At 36.2% G+C, this 12581-nt stretch overlaps 1 long non-coding RNA gene and 1 pseudogene across 2 annotated transcripts; one reads left to right on the top strand and one right to left on the bottom strand.

Annotated features, from left to right (window-relative positions):
• Positions 1–220: 220 nt before the first annotated feature.
• On the bottom strand, positions 221–6301 carry LOC104852496. 2 transcript variants are annotated; one of them, XR_777508.2, is made up of 3 exons: positions 6197–6301; positions 4151–4279; positions 221–766 (listed from the first exon to the last, which is right to left on the bottom strand). It is a non-coding gene; the product is annotated as an uncharacterized LOC104852496 (long non-coding RNA). The 2 variants fall into 2 exon arrangements; XR_777507.2 differs by lacking the exon at positions 221–766 and adding an exon at positions 3021–3066.
• Positions 6302–9631: 3330 nt separating this feature from the next.
• Positions 9632–11858, top strand: LOC104852599 (annotated as a pseudogene).
• Positions 11859–12581: the final 723 nt, after the last annotated feature.

Genomic DNA, 12581 nt, shown 5'->3' on the forward strand with positions numbered 1-12581 from the left:
TGTGAAAGCCTATAGAATTGATCACCAGAAGACACATATTGCAATACATTTTAAAACAAGGACTTCAGATAACTAGAAACTGATATTTTTTTAAGTGTCTACAAAAAGAAATGAAGAACATGGTAATCACATGCATGGAGAATATTCTTTATTACTTGTACAGGTTCAAAATATAATTGCATAGAAGAATTAAGGGTGTATTGTAAGGTCATGTCTTGGATTTGCTGAAGCACTGGAATGGGTTGTTGAGAAACTCAACAAAATACCTGGAGATAGCTTGTGTGATAAAAGGTTTTATTTAGATTCACTAACAAGTACCTACAGGGAGGATAGTTTTATCTGACAGTTTCCAAAAGGGGAGGGTCTGTGAGAGACAGGAGGATTTCATCAGCACCACGGGAATAGTACGCCAGGGCTGCATACTGAACAAAAGCACATAGGAGGTCAACTGGTGACAAGCTAGACATATATTCACCAGAAAATAATCTGAGTGTTCAGTGGTAGCTGCTGAAGTGCAGTTCTCAGTTGTGCTCTGTTCTACTCTGAGTTACTGAAGGGAGGAGAGTTTGTAGATTAGTCACTTAAGCAGTGACATCCTTAGCTTGCTTTTTTCTATTTTATGGCCACCATTTCAAGGATCAACTGATATAGCACATGGACGGGGAAGCAGGTTCTGCAGATGGCATTAGTTAGTCCAGTTCCTGGTATTCTTTATGGAAACTGTGGTTCCTGTCTTCTTACAGTGTCCTCTTGACTTGGCAAGAATCTTGGGAACAGAAAGGTGACACTTCAGTGACATATACTACATGCTCCAATTTTTCTTAGCCATGACACCAGCTATAAAACACATATTCCTATATGCAAAACTATGCAATGCAATTTATGAACACAGCTGCAATATTGTGTACTAAAGGAACGAAACCAAAACACTACATATATAGTCTCACTATGAAGATAAGTTTCTGAGCATAGATGTAGCAGAATGAGGGTAGTTGATTACCTTAAGTGTTCTGGACAAAGGAAACAATTGGTAGGAAGGTCCCGGATGGAAAGTATGCGCCTGGTATTCAAGTAAAAATGAGACCAGTGGGGATATATTGTAGTAAATTACAAAAGAAGAAAAAGAGCTCTGAGTGTAACATGGAGACAGATTACATAAGCACTTATTATTACTTGATTTTTTTGTGTGCTTGGGATTGAATTTAAAGTCTTATGTTTGCTAGGCAAGGGCTCTACCATTGAACTATATCTCTAAACCTATAATTGATCTTAACTGCTTATAGTATAAGTGCCATCAGTTTTCAACATATGCTTGACATGATCTGACAGAAATTTTAACCGGATCACTAGTTATTTTGATCAGGCTAATGGTATGTTGTCAAGAATAGGAAAGAAGGAGTCTGCTTGAAGGCTATTGCAACAGTTCAGTCTGGAGATGATAGTTATAGAAAAGATACGAGTAAGAATGGTGAGAAGCTATAGATTATAGAGATAGAAAAAAAACTGAATTTGAGTATGGGCATACCATAAAGGAAGAAAAATGTGAGTAGCAAACTTGAGGTTTGCCTGTTATTTGAGATGGACAAAATCAAAGTTGAATGGGTTGCAACTAAATCTGTTGTTTTATATTAACTTCTAGAGTTTTCACAAATAATTATTGGATAGGTAGTATCATCTCAATTTACAGACACTAAAATTGGGATATAAAAATGTTAAAAAGCTTGCTCAAGATTATAACCTAATAAATATGCAAGCCAGAATTCAGAAAACTGGAATCAGTGTTTTTAATAACTAGGCCTGCTACTGCTCAAAGTCAATTAAGTGTTCTTAATATGAGAATAGACATGTGCCAAAGAAAGCATTTTTAACTGTGTACCTTAATCTTAATTGTATACCTGATTGCATTCAGAGGCTCCAGGGAGATTATTGGATTTGAGGACATTAATTTCATCAGTGAGTTAACCCATTGATAAGCTCAGAACTAAATGGGTAACTAGGAGATGGAGACTAGTTAGAGAAAGTAAGACATTAGGTGCCAGTCCATTGAAATGATACCCTGTCCTTGACCCTTCATCTTATATTCTTCTGCTGCTCTCTGCTCCTTAGATGCCATGATTTGAATAGCTTTCTTCTTCCTTGTCCTTTACCATGGTGCAAAAACTAAACTGCTTCTCAGTGCCAAGAGAACTTTCCAGGCACTAGCCCCCTCTCAGTCACCAACTTAACAGATGGATTCAAATCTGATGCAGACTGTAGCACATCTCTGTTGTCCTAATTTGCTCACCATAACAGTAGCAGTAAGCAGCAGATCGCTGTGTCAACAATTGGCATGCAGCATTATCTCGAGTCACCTGGTGACAACAGAACTGCTAGCAGAGCTGTACTTTGCTAATTCCCAATTTCTATCTGAAAGGAGCAAAAGAACCCTAGGCTGTTGGGTAATACCTCTGGGGGCTGAGAAGTAATTAAAATGGACGATGGCGATCAGTGACACTCTTGTAAGAGATGATTACCTCAGGGATGTTGTTATAATATTTATCAATAAGACAAGATGAATCTCACTGGCTGATAATGAGGACTACCGCTTCCACTCTGGTAGATTTGAAATTTAGGACATCAAGAGTCATCCAAACAGATCCTAATGCCACCTTTCAAATTCCCTTTCTCAAAAAAAGCCCTAATTGTCACCCAAAAGGCAAGACAACTCTGTGTTATTCTGGCCACTCGCATGATCAAAGATTAAAATAACAGCAGTTAACAGAGTTCTGTGGCCTTAGATGTGTCTTTTGACAAATCTGCATTTGGCTATACTCTGAATCTGTTTATTTATTATTATTTTTATGTTTAAGTTTTCCCACACAGTTATCCATTTATGGTAATAAGTTTATAATTTTTACATTTGCCATGGTATTTTACTGTAGCAGACATGATCGTCAATAGACATTGATCTTCAATAGATATTTTATTTCATCAACACTTTTTATATATCTTTTTCATCACTGAACTCTTCAGAAATGTCAGTCTGTTTTCTCATGTTCATGAGAACATGGGTGCTTTCAAATGTAGCTGAAAAGGAAAACAATATCAGAATATAGTGTCTCTGCTTGTAACAAGTGATATTAAATTTCCTATCAGTTCATATTCCATCCTATATAACAATATTCCCTCTACTTATTTTAAGAGAAAATAGCTATAAAATTTTAAAGATTTTAGTATTATCCAGGGGATAAGGGGAGCTGAGAGGCAGCAGACTCTCAAAAAGGCTTTCAAGAATGTCTCCCAAAGCCATAAATTACAGATGCAGGACACTGAAAAAGCTTCTCAATTATGTGATCCAGAGATTATTGCATTGACACAGCTTTTGCCAGGATCACTGTATCACAAATCTATCACATTCAGGAAGTTACTCAGTTTCCAGAAATTGAGTGAAACCAACCACAGATCTCCCACTTTTTTCCTCTTGATGGATATGTAAGTGAAGTATATTTAACTAATATTAACACAGAAAAACAATGGATTCGGTAAACCACAAAACCAAGAGTTCAAACTCCACCCTACTTTTTTTTTTTTTTTTTTGGTTTTTTGAGACAGGGTCTCAGTATGTAGTTGAGACTGACCTGGAAGTCACCATGTAGCCCAGGCTGGTCTCGAACTCATCCATCCTCCTGCCTCAGCCTCCTGAGTGCTGGGATACAGGTGTGTGCCGCCACACCTGACTAAACTCCACCCTACTTTCACCTTCCCATCCTACACAAATATATTTGATTACCCAACATTTTATTATCTACAACTGACTTGCAAGAAGTGTGGAAAATGTAAATGAGATTTTTCATCTGGACACTGATGGCCAATTCACCACCCCATTTCAGGACCACTTGTGATGTCTGCAGAGGCTCTCCTCTTGGGATCTTTCACTGCACTTTGCTTCACACAGGTTGTGGGGTCTTCCTCTTCCTGCAGTTAAAGTTTCTGAGTTCTCTCTATTGCTCGAACTGTCACTTCATTCTTTGTTGGAGTCACAAGGTCTCTCCCTGCATCCTTTTGGAAAGTGTCTTTTCATGGGTGATACTGAGCTGCCTGTCTACTCTGGGGCTGTGCACTGTGCAATGGAATGGACTAGAGTTATACTTTAGGAAGGGAGACAACTTACTTCCAGTGCAGCCTTTGGTCTCATTGCTCTGCAACTATAAAGAAATTTGTCTCTACATGTTTTCCCCTTTGGACTCCTCAGCTGTGGGTAAGTATCCTGGGGCTGCGTATTTGTACCTCTGAAGTTTCTCTGGAAAAGACAGTTTGAGGTGACTCACAACATGTTGACTCTTTTCTAAAGGAATTTTAATTCCCACTCTTCAAACACTCTTTTAAACTCTCCAGGTAGATGGCCAGATAAACTTCGCAAAACTGAATTAAAAAATATACTAGCGTGGATGCACCTTGAGACCAAATGGTAAATGTAATAAATCAGACACACAAGCTTAAATATACCACGGGAGTCTCTTATATGAGAAACCTAAATTATAAGCAAAGGAAAAAATAACAGATAGATAATAGGAAGTAGGGAGAAAGATTTTTTTCTAAGATGGGAAGAATATCAAGAAATGGAGGGAAGGGCAGAGAAGGGAGGAAAGGGAATTTAAAAAAAAAGAATCACGATGTGTTATGTACGTGTGCCAACTCCACACAAGGAATGTGAACATTTTGTGCTACAAATATGTACTAATGAAAAATAGAAGTAATTAAGTAAAATGGAAAAATAACGCAATTCCTCATAGCTGAAAAAAATATGACAGCTTGTACTGCCAATGCTACTCTAATGCCAAGGTGTTTGTTAATATAGCAACCACAACCAAAACTAAGAAGGGTGATGTATTTTAAAAGACTTGATACCTTTACATGTTATGTGTGTATATGCTTATTTTAACATAACTTTAAATAAAATAAACTATGTTTTTTTAAAGGCATATGGAGATTTAAACGTACAGTCGCTGATAGGAGATACAAGCTTCAAAATACCTGTTCCCATTCTTATTATACTCAGATTGTAATATAAGCATTACTGTTATATTTGCCAATACTCTATAAAATTCTAGGCAAGGATGGCTTTTTAATTTGTTGCTCAATGCCTTTTAGTCTATAGTAATTAGAGTTTACTATATTAACTAATGTTTCTCAACTTTTACTTTGAATATGAACTATGAAGAAAGACTTTTAAAATAAGATTTTTTAAAAGTAGAGCTGAGGAATATGTATGTTTAACAAGTCTTCTAAGTGATTCTAATGAGTATTATCTATACCAGATGGCCAAAGCTAGAGATAAAACTTTTTTTGTGAAATATTTTTCTCTTTGTACCACCGGCTCGGGAAATATTAACAGATAAAATCTGAATGCCTTTCCTATCCTCAGTAGGATAGCTGGTCGTAAAGATCTTTATTCCACTTCCAATCTAATGCACCCTACCCACTGGCTAGAAAAGTATCCTATGTTCATAAGTGTAACTCCAGATATAGTTTCTAGATACACATTACATTATCTCATATAAAATTAAAATTACTTTACTTGGATGTTGATATTTTCTCCATTCAAAGAAGAAAGCAAATAATCAAGATTATAGGCAATTCAATTTAGGTCAGTACTGCCCAGGTCTCAATTCTCAATATTTTTATCCTCCATTCCCTTCAGAGCATTTAGAAATTATTCTAAAAATTCAAAAAGTGCTCAGTTGCATGATTTGAATGCATAAATCTATGATTTAGCATCTTGATTTTTATGTTTAATTATCTACTTTTAATTTTCTGTGATTCAACATTGGAAATAGACAGTATAATTTTTCTTTTCAAGATATGAGAGTGTTTTTCAAATGCATATAATCTAAATCTTGCTAAAATATTTAACATTTTGGGGGCCTGAAAGGTGGGGAAATATGTCCATTGTGAGTGCTTTGAAAAATCCAAAACTGAAAAAAAAAATTCTACTACCTATGGATACTCAAATTAATCGTTATACACGAAGTGACTTTTCCCAGCAGAATATTTTGAGAACTCCTTTTCAGTGTGTTTACTTTCTCCAGCTGTTATTCTTGCTTATTCTTTCTGTTTCTTTTTCACTAATTTGAACAATCTCCTCAGATTATTTCCACTTAAAGTTGAGTCATTTTTTTTTTTCACAGAAACACTGCCCGCTACCCTCATAAAATACCTGGCAGGATTGATAGATTCTCACAAACCAAGACGAGATATTTTCAGGATTCAAACTTGCTCAGTCTCTGCCTCCTTTTTGGCTCTCCAGCCATGTGTACTAAACGTTTTCACAGTTGCCTCGAGTGTCCTTGCCAGAACCTGAAACACAGAGCTCTACTTACGTCAGTGACTAATTTCTCATTCATAAAAAATTGTGTCTTATTTCATTTTCTAAAGCTGCCAACATAATATCACAGAGGAAGTAAAAGCTTATAAAATAAAAATAACACACTATGCACTGCTAAATATGTAAAAATATATTATGTATTTTATATTATAATACAATATTTATAAAAGTAAAAGAGTTTATTTTGTTTTACAGTTCCACAGGTGCAAGTTGGAGGAGAGCTTGCATCTGGTGATGGCCTTTTTGGCAGAGTCTCAGATGAAGACATCATATGGTAAGAGTCAGGCAACACATACATGTGTCAACTGATCTAAAAAGCCACATGGTTTCAATTATGAATGATCCACTTTAATGACCTTATCTAGTCCTCCTCACCTCCCAAAGAGCACACCTATAAAATTCATAGTTCGAGTAAGTTTCTGCTTTCTTAGTACCTCATAATGAGGATCATGTTTCAACATATGGATCTTGGAAGGACACAAATAATATCCAAAGTACAGAAGTGACATTTAGAATGAAGCTTATCTACTCTTGTCATCTATGAGATTAAATTAGATATGTGCTTGATTTAGTTTCTTCAGCTCCATAGGAACTCTGGATTATATCTTCTCAACCGATCTATTGGGTGTAGCCAAATTGTTGACTAAATTACTGGCATAGCATCCTTCTCCCTGGCATTGTTAGCTGAAGTTCTGAATGCCTAGAACATTCCCTACCAATTCTTTCTTTTAACTCTGCTACTATAACCTCTTTATTGAACAGTTTGTCCAATACGATATCTTTCATTAATAGTAGAGCTCAATCATTATAATTTCTTTGCAATTTGATCATTTATCAAGGTTTCAAACTGAAAATGATAGTTGATGTCAACTTTTTTCCCATTCCTTCTACTATTTTCCCCTTTGATTTTACTGCCAGTTCTCTTTTGTTATTGATTCAGTGATTTAAAATATTTACATTCAAAGATAAGAATGATTAAGCCAAATGAATGAAGGTGTAAAAAATGTAACATTATATATTATACCATGATTGAGGGACTTGTCCAACAAATCATACTAAGTGTTGTCTATACTATTTTTAATTGTGATCATCATTGAAGAGAATTTATGTTGCTTTCAAGGAAGAATCTTTTATTTCTAGATAACAATCTTATGCATCTTTAAAAGATGAAGGAATGATCAATAGCTGTGGTCTTAGAGAATTGCTTGTGATTTTTTACCCCCTTTAAAAAAGAGAGCACTGTTGTCTTATTTCAATATACATATGAATTGAACTGACTTACTAGGATAAGCCCTTTACTTATTGAGTACCATAGATTTAAATAGCTCTTTGTGGAATCAACATACTTTATTTGGCCTCCAAGTACTAGTTATTCAGAGCTCAAACTAAGTCACTCCTCTGTTGTGGCCCATGAAAATTCATTGGCTTTTTCTGGTTAAAAAAAAAAAAAAGTACAGGGCTATAGGTGTAGGGAAAGTGGGAGGGGTAGGGGAAAGGAAATAGGGGAAAAGAAAAAATATGAGAAAATGAAAAGATGGAAATAAAGAGTTTGTAAATGGGGAGGGGAGGGGGGGTGAAGGGAGGGCAGGGACAAGGGGAAAAAATGAGAACCAAGAACTGTCATGTGAAGGTACAGGATCCCATTAATGAATATAACTGTATTGTAGACCTAGATTGTACCAATAAACTCAATTAAAATAAAGTACAGATGATAAAACTAATAACTCAAGGAAAAAGATAACTGTGACATTTAACAAGAACAAAATAAATGGTTCAAGTTAAGGCTAATATTGCTTTGCAGACTATGAAATGCCATAGTCTTAGTAGTCTCAAAAGGCCAACATTTTTCAAAGTCTCTCTGAAATGTTAAAGAATATTTGATAAGAGAGCACGTCTTTATAAATTATACCCTTATAGTAAATAAGTCATGGCTTCCTGCTTCACACGTGTTTCCAAAGTCTAAGGCTGAAATCTTCTTTAGCATTTAAAGCATACATTGATGTTAAAATCATTTACAAAAATATAAATATATAGCATACATACTTTTTATTATGATTGTATTATTCTCTATGGAGCTCAAACTAATCACTAATGTTAAAATATTGGATTGCTACAAATATTCTCACTTACTTAAACCTGAAACCAAGCCTGAAAGATGTTTTAAAACCTTTATTACACAATGAAATAGTTACCAGCATTCTTGGAAGCAATAGAATCAAACTAGTCATCTTTAATATTATTATTTTCCAAAGTAAAAATTCCTTTAAAATCATCATTTGAGTTTTTCAGTTTGTAGTCCACTAATGAAAAGGAATTTTTCTTATGTGTCAACTATGCCAAAGGAAGAAGGAAAGGATTTCTAGAATCTGCTATTTTCTAGAATGTAGTGATTCTGGAGACAGAATGAATGAAGTTTAAAATTCAGTCATGCTGTTTGGCTTAAATAACACAAAGTCTGTGACTCAATTTCTTCAGTCCTTAATGATGCAATAAAAAAACGTTAACACTTGTAAGAAAGACACAAGTCTGGGTGTGTTGGTGTATAGTGGTAACCATAGCACTCTGGGAAGTTGGACAGGGGGATTGTAAGTGAGAAACTGTCTCAAAATTTAAAAGTAAAAATATTAAAAGGGGGCTAGGGGCAAAGGTCAGTGTGAAGGCTCTGGGTCCATTCCAAAATACCACAGAAGACCAAAACCAAACAAACAAAAAAATGAATGTAAAGAAGGACCTTGCCCTGGCTGGGCTGTAACATAGATTATTTTTCAATAGTTCTTGTAACAATAACTGAGACAAAGGCAGAATTATTAGTATGACTGTCATCTAGTTAACAGGAATATAGCCAGAGACTGAAACTATAGAAGACAGTATTAACTAAAGAATCCATGCAATGTCAGATACAGAGCTGCTTTAAAGCACTGACAGACCTTCACTCAAATCAGAACATTTTCATTATCACCTAGGAACCAGTATGAGAGAATGCCCTGCCCACTATCCTAAACTGTTATCTTCATGATGAATATCTTTTATAAATCTATCTTGTCCTATGCCTATATTCATTGGTTTATCCAGCAGATATCCTTAAGACAACTATGTGATTCATTCTGATAATATTTAAATGTACCAAGAAAGTTTGACACATAATAAATATTTAGCAAATGCTACATTATTTACCTCAGTTTTCATTCTATGGTTTACCATAGAATGTCCACGTATAATGTTTTCTTTTTACATTATTCGTTAAAAACCCGAGTGTCACTCGTAAGTATGGTGATTTTACAAATGGAAAAATTAATTGACAAAGTAAAAAAGAAGATGACATCTAAAGTGACTATTAGTTTTTAGTCCCATTAAAAAAACTCAGTCTGAATTCTTTCTTTTACCCAATATTTATTCAGATTTTGCAAAGTATATAAGAGTAGAGAAAATGAGCTAATTGAATGCACTGGCAACTTTGGAGATTTTTGTGGGTTCACTTCACCAGCTGAACCAGTTGTACACACAAGCAACCAAGTATAAAGGGCCTGCAGTTGACATTGATCTTGCCACCACCTACTCCTTTGTGAGTCTCTTCCAGCATGGACAAGTGGAGAAAATCACCAGTGATCAGGGTAACTGAACCACCCCAAGTTATGTCACTTTCACCAACACTGAATGACAGATCAGGGATGCTGCAAAACTCAAGTTGCAATGAATCCCAACAACACAATTTTTGATGCCAAGCATCTGATTGTACATAGATTTGATGATGCTGGTGTCCAGCATTGGCTCTTCATGCAGGCAGACCCAAGGTTTCAGTCGAATACAAAGGAGAAACAAAAAGCTCCAGTCCAGAGGAAGTATCTTTTATGATGCCAACAAAGATGAAGGAAACTGCAGAAGCATCTTGGGAAGACTTACTAACATCGTGGTCATTGTGCAGCTTTCTTTAATGACTCTCAATGTCTCAAGATGCTGGAACCATTGCTAATATTAATGTGCTTAGAATTACCAATGAGCCAACAGCTGCTGCTATGCTTATGGCAAGACAAAAAGTTTGGAGCTGAAAGAAATGTGCTGATTGTTTATTTAGGTGGTGATGCTTTTGATATGTCAATCTTCACTATTGAAGACCGAATTTTCAAGATTCAATCCACTTAGGTGCACAAGACTTTGACAACCAAATGGTAAACCATTGTATTGCCAACTTTAAGAGTAAGCATAAGAAAGACATTAGTGAGAACAAGAGAGTTGTCCCCCACCTCTGTACTGCATGTGAATGAGCTAAGTGAACCCTCTTTTCCAGCATCCAAGCCAGTATTGAGATTGATTCCCTCTATGAAGGAATCAACTTCTATCATTCCATTACTCAATCTCAATTTGAAGAGTTGAATGCTGACCTGTTCCATGGTGTTCTGGACCCTGTGGAGAAGGTTCTTCAAAATGATAAACTAGGGCCAGGAATTTAGCTCAGTGATTCTGCTGCCTGCCTCTCAAGTGCAAGGTCCTAAATTCAATCCCAGTACCCTGGTACCCACCCCCCAAAAACAACAACGACAACAAAAACAACAAACAAGTAAAAAAATGCTGAACTGGACAAGTCACAAATCTATTACATTGTCCTGATGGGTGGTTCTACCTATAGCCCTAAGATCCAAAAGCTTCTATAAGATTTCTCCCATGGGAAAGAACTAAATAAGAGCATCAACCCTGATGAAGCTGTTGCTTATGGTGCAGCTGTTCAGGTGGCCATTCTGTCTGGAGGCAAGTCTGAAAATATTTAAGATTTTCTGCTCTGGGCACTCCCCTTTCCCTTGGTATTGAGACTGCTGGTGGAGTCATGATGCTCCGCATCAAGCGTAATACTACCATTCCTACCAAGCAGGCACAGACCTTCACTACCTATTCTGACAACCAGCCTGGTGTGCTTATTCAGGTACATGGACATGAGCATACCATGGCTAAGGATAACAACCTGCTTGGCAAGTTTGAACTCACAGGCATGACTCCTACTCCCTGTGGTGTTCCTCAGATTGAGGTCACTTTTGATATTGATGTCCATAGCATCCTCAATGTCTCTGCTGTTGCCAGGAGTACAGAAAAAGAATGAGATTTACCAGCACTAGTGAAAAGTGCCATTTGAGCAAGGAGGGCATAGAGCATATGGTCCAGGAAGCAGAGGAGTACAAAGCTGAAGATGAGAAGCAGAGGGATACAGTGACCTTCAAGAATTCACTGAAGTCCTATGCTTTCAATATGAAGGCAACTGTTAAAGATGAGAAACTTCAGGGCAAGATCAATGATAAAGATAAACAGAAGATTCTCAGTAAGTGTAATGAAATCATCACCTGGCTGGATAAAAACTGCAGAGAAGGAAGATGCTGAACATCAGCAGAAGGAGCTGGCAAAAGTCTGCAATCCCATCATTACCAAGCTGTACCGAAGTATAGGTGACATTCCCGGAGGAAGGTCTGGGGCTTCGGTGGAGAAGCTCCTCTGTCCTCAGGGACCATGATCGAAGAGGTCGATTAAGCCAACCCCAAGTATAGAGTTAACATTGTTCTAAATAAATCATTGAAGGGCCTAAATTTGTAGCACATTCTGTGGCAGTTGTTAAAGTTTAACTGCTATAGTAAAGTACTGGGCATTCTCAATAGTTGGACATGCAAAAGATAATATTGCACTTTATAAGCACTGTATTTCAAGTGGAAATGCAGTGTCTTCAAAAAAACTTTAAAATTGGCACTACAAAAAAAGAGTAGAAAAAAATAAATACATTTGTATATTGTTTATAGTTTATGAAGCAGTATATAGTGAAGAACACTGAAATACATAGACTGTTCTCACATTAATGTACGGAATTAGTACACAACTAACGTAAATGCCTAGATTAACCGCATTCTATCATACTAGGATTAGTAATGATACATTTAAAAACCAGTGACTGCCTATTACACTAACATAAATATTGAAGATGAATACAGGAACAACATGAGGAGGGTACAGAAAAGACAACAAAACTATATAAAGTATAAGGAATTTGAGAGCAAGTACAACTGACTTGTGGAAATAAAAGATTACACTAGCTTTCAAATTTAAGAATCTTAAGTCAAGATCTAAGATACTTAAAAAATGTATCTAAGGGGCCAAGGATTTGGCTTAGTGGTTCCACTGCCTGCCTTGCAAGCACAAGGGCCTGATTCCATCCCCGGTACCACAAAAAAAAAAAAAAAAAAAA

This window comes from Fukomys damarensis, unplaced genomic scaffold (assembly GCF_012274545.1).
Source record: "Fukomys damarensis isolate Sample0158 unplaced genomic scaffold, DMR_v1.0_HiC HiC_scaffold_15, whole genome shotgun sequence".
Taxonomy (NCBI): domain Eukaryota; kingdom Metazoa; phylum Chordata; class Mammalia; order Rodentia; family Bathyergidae; genus Fukomys; species Fukomys damarensis.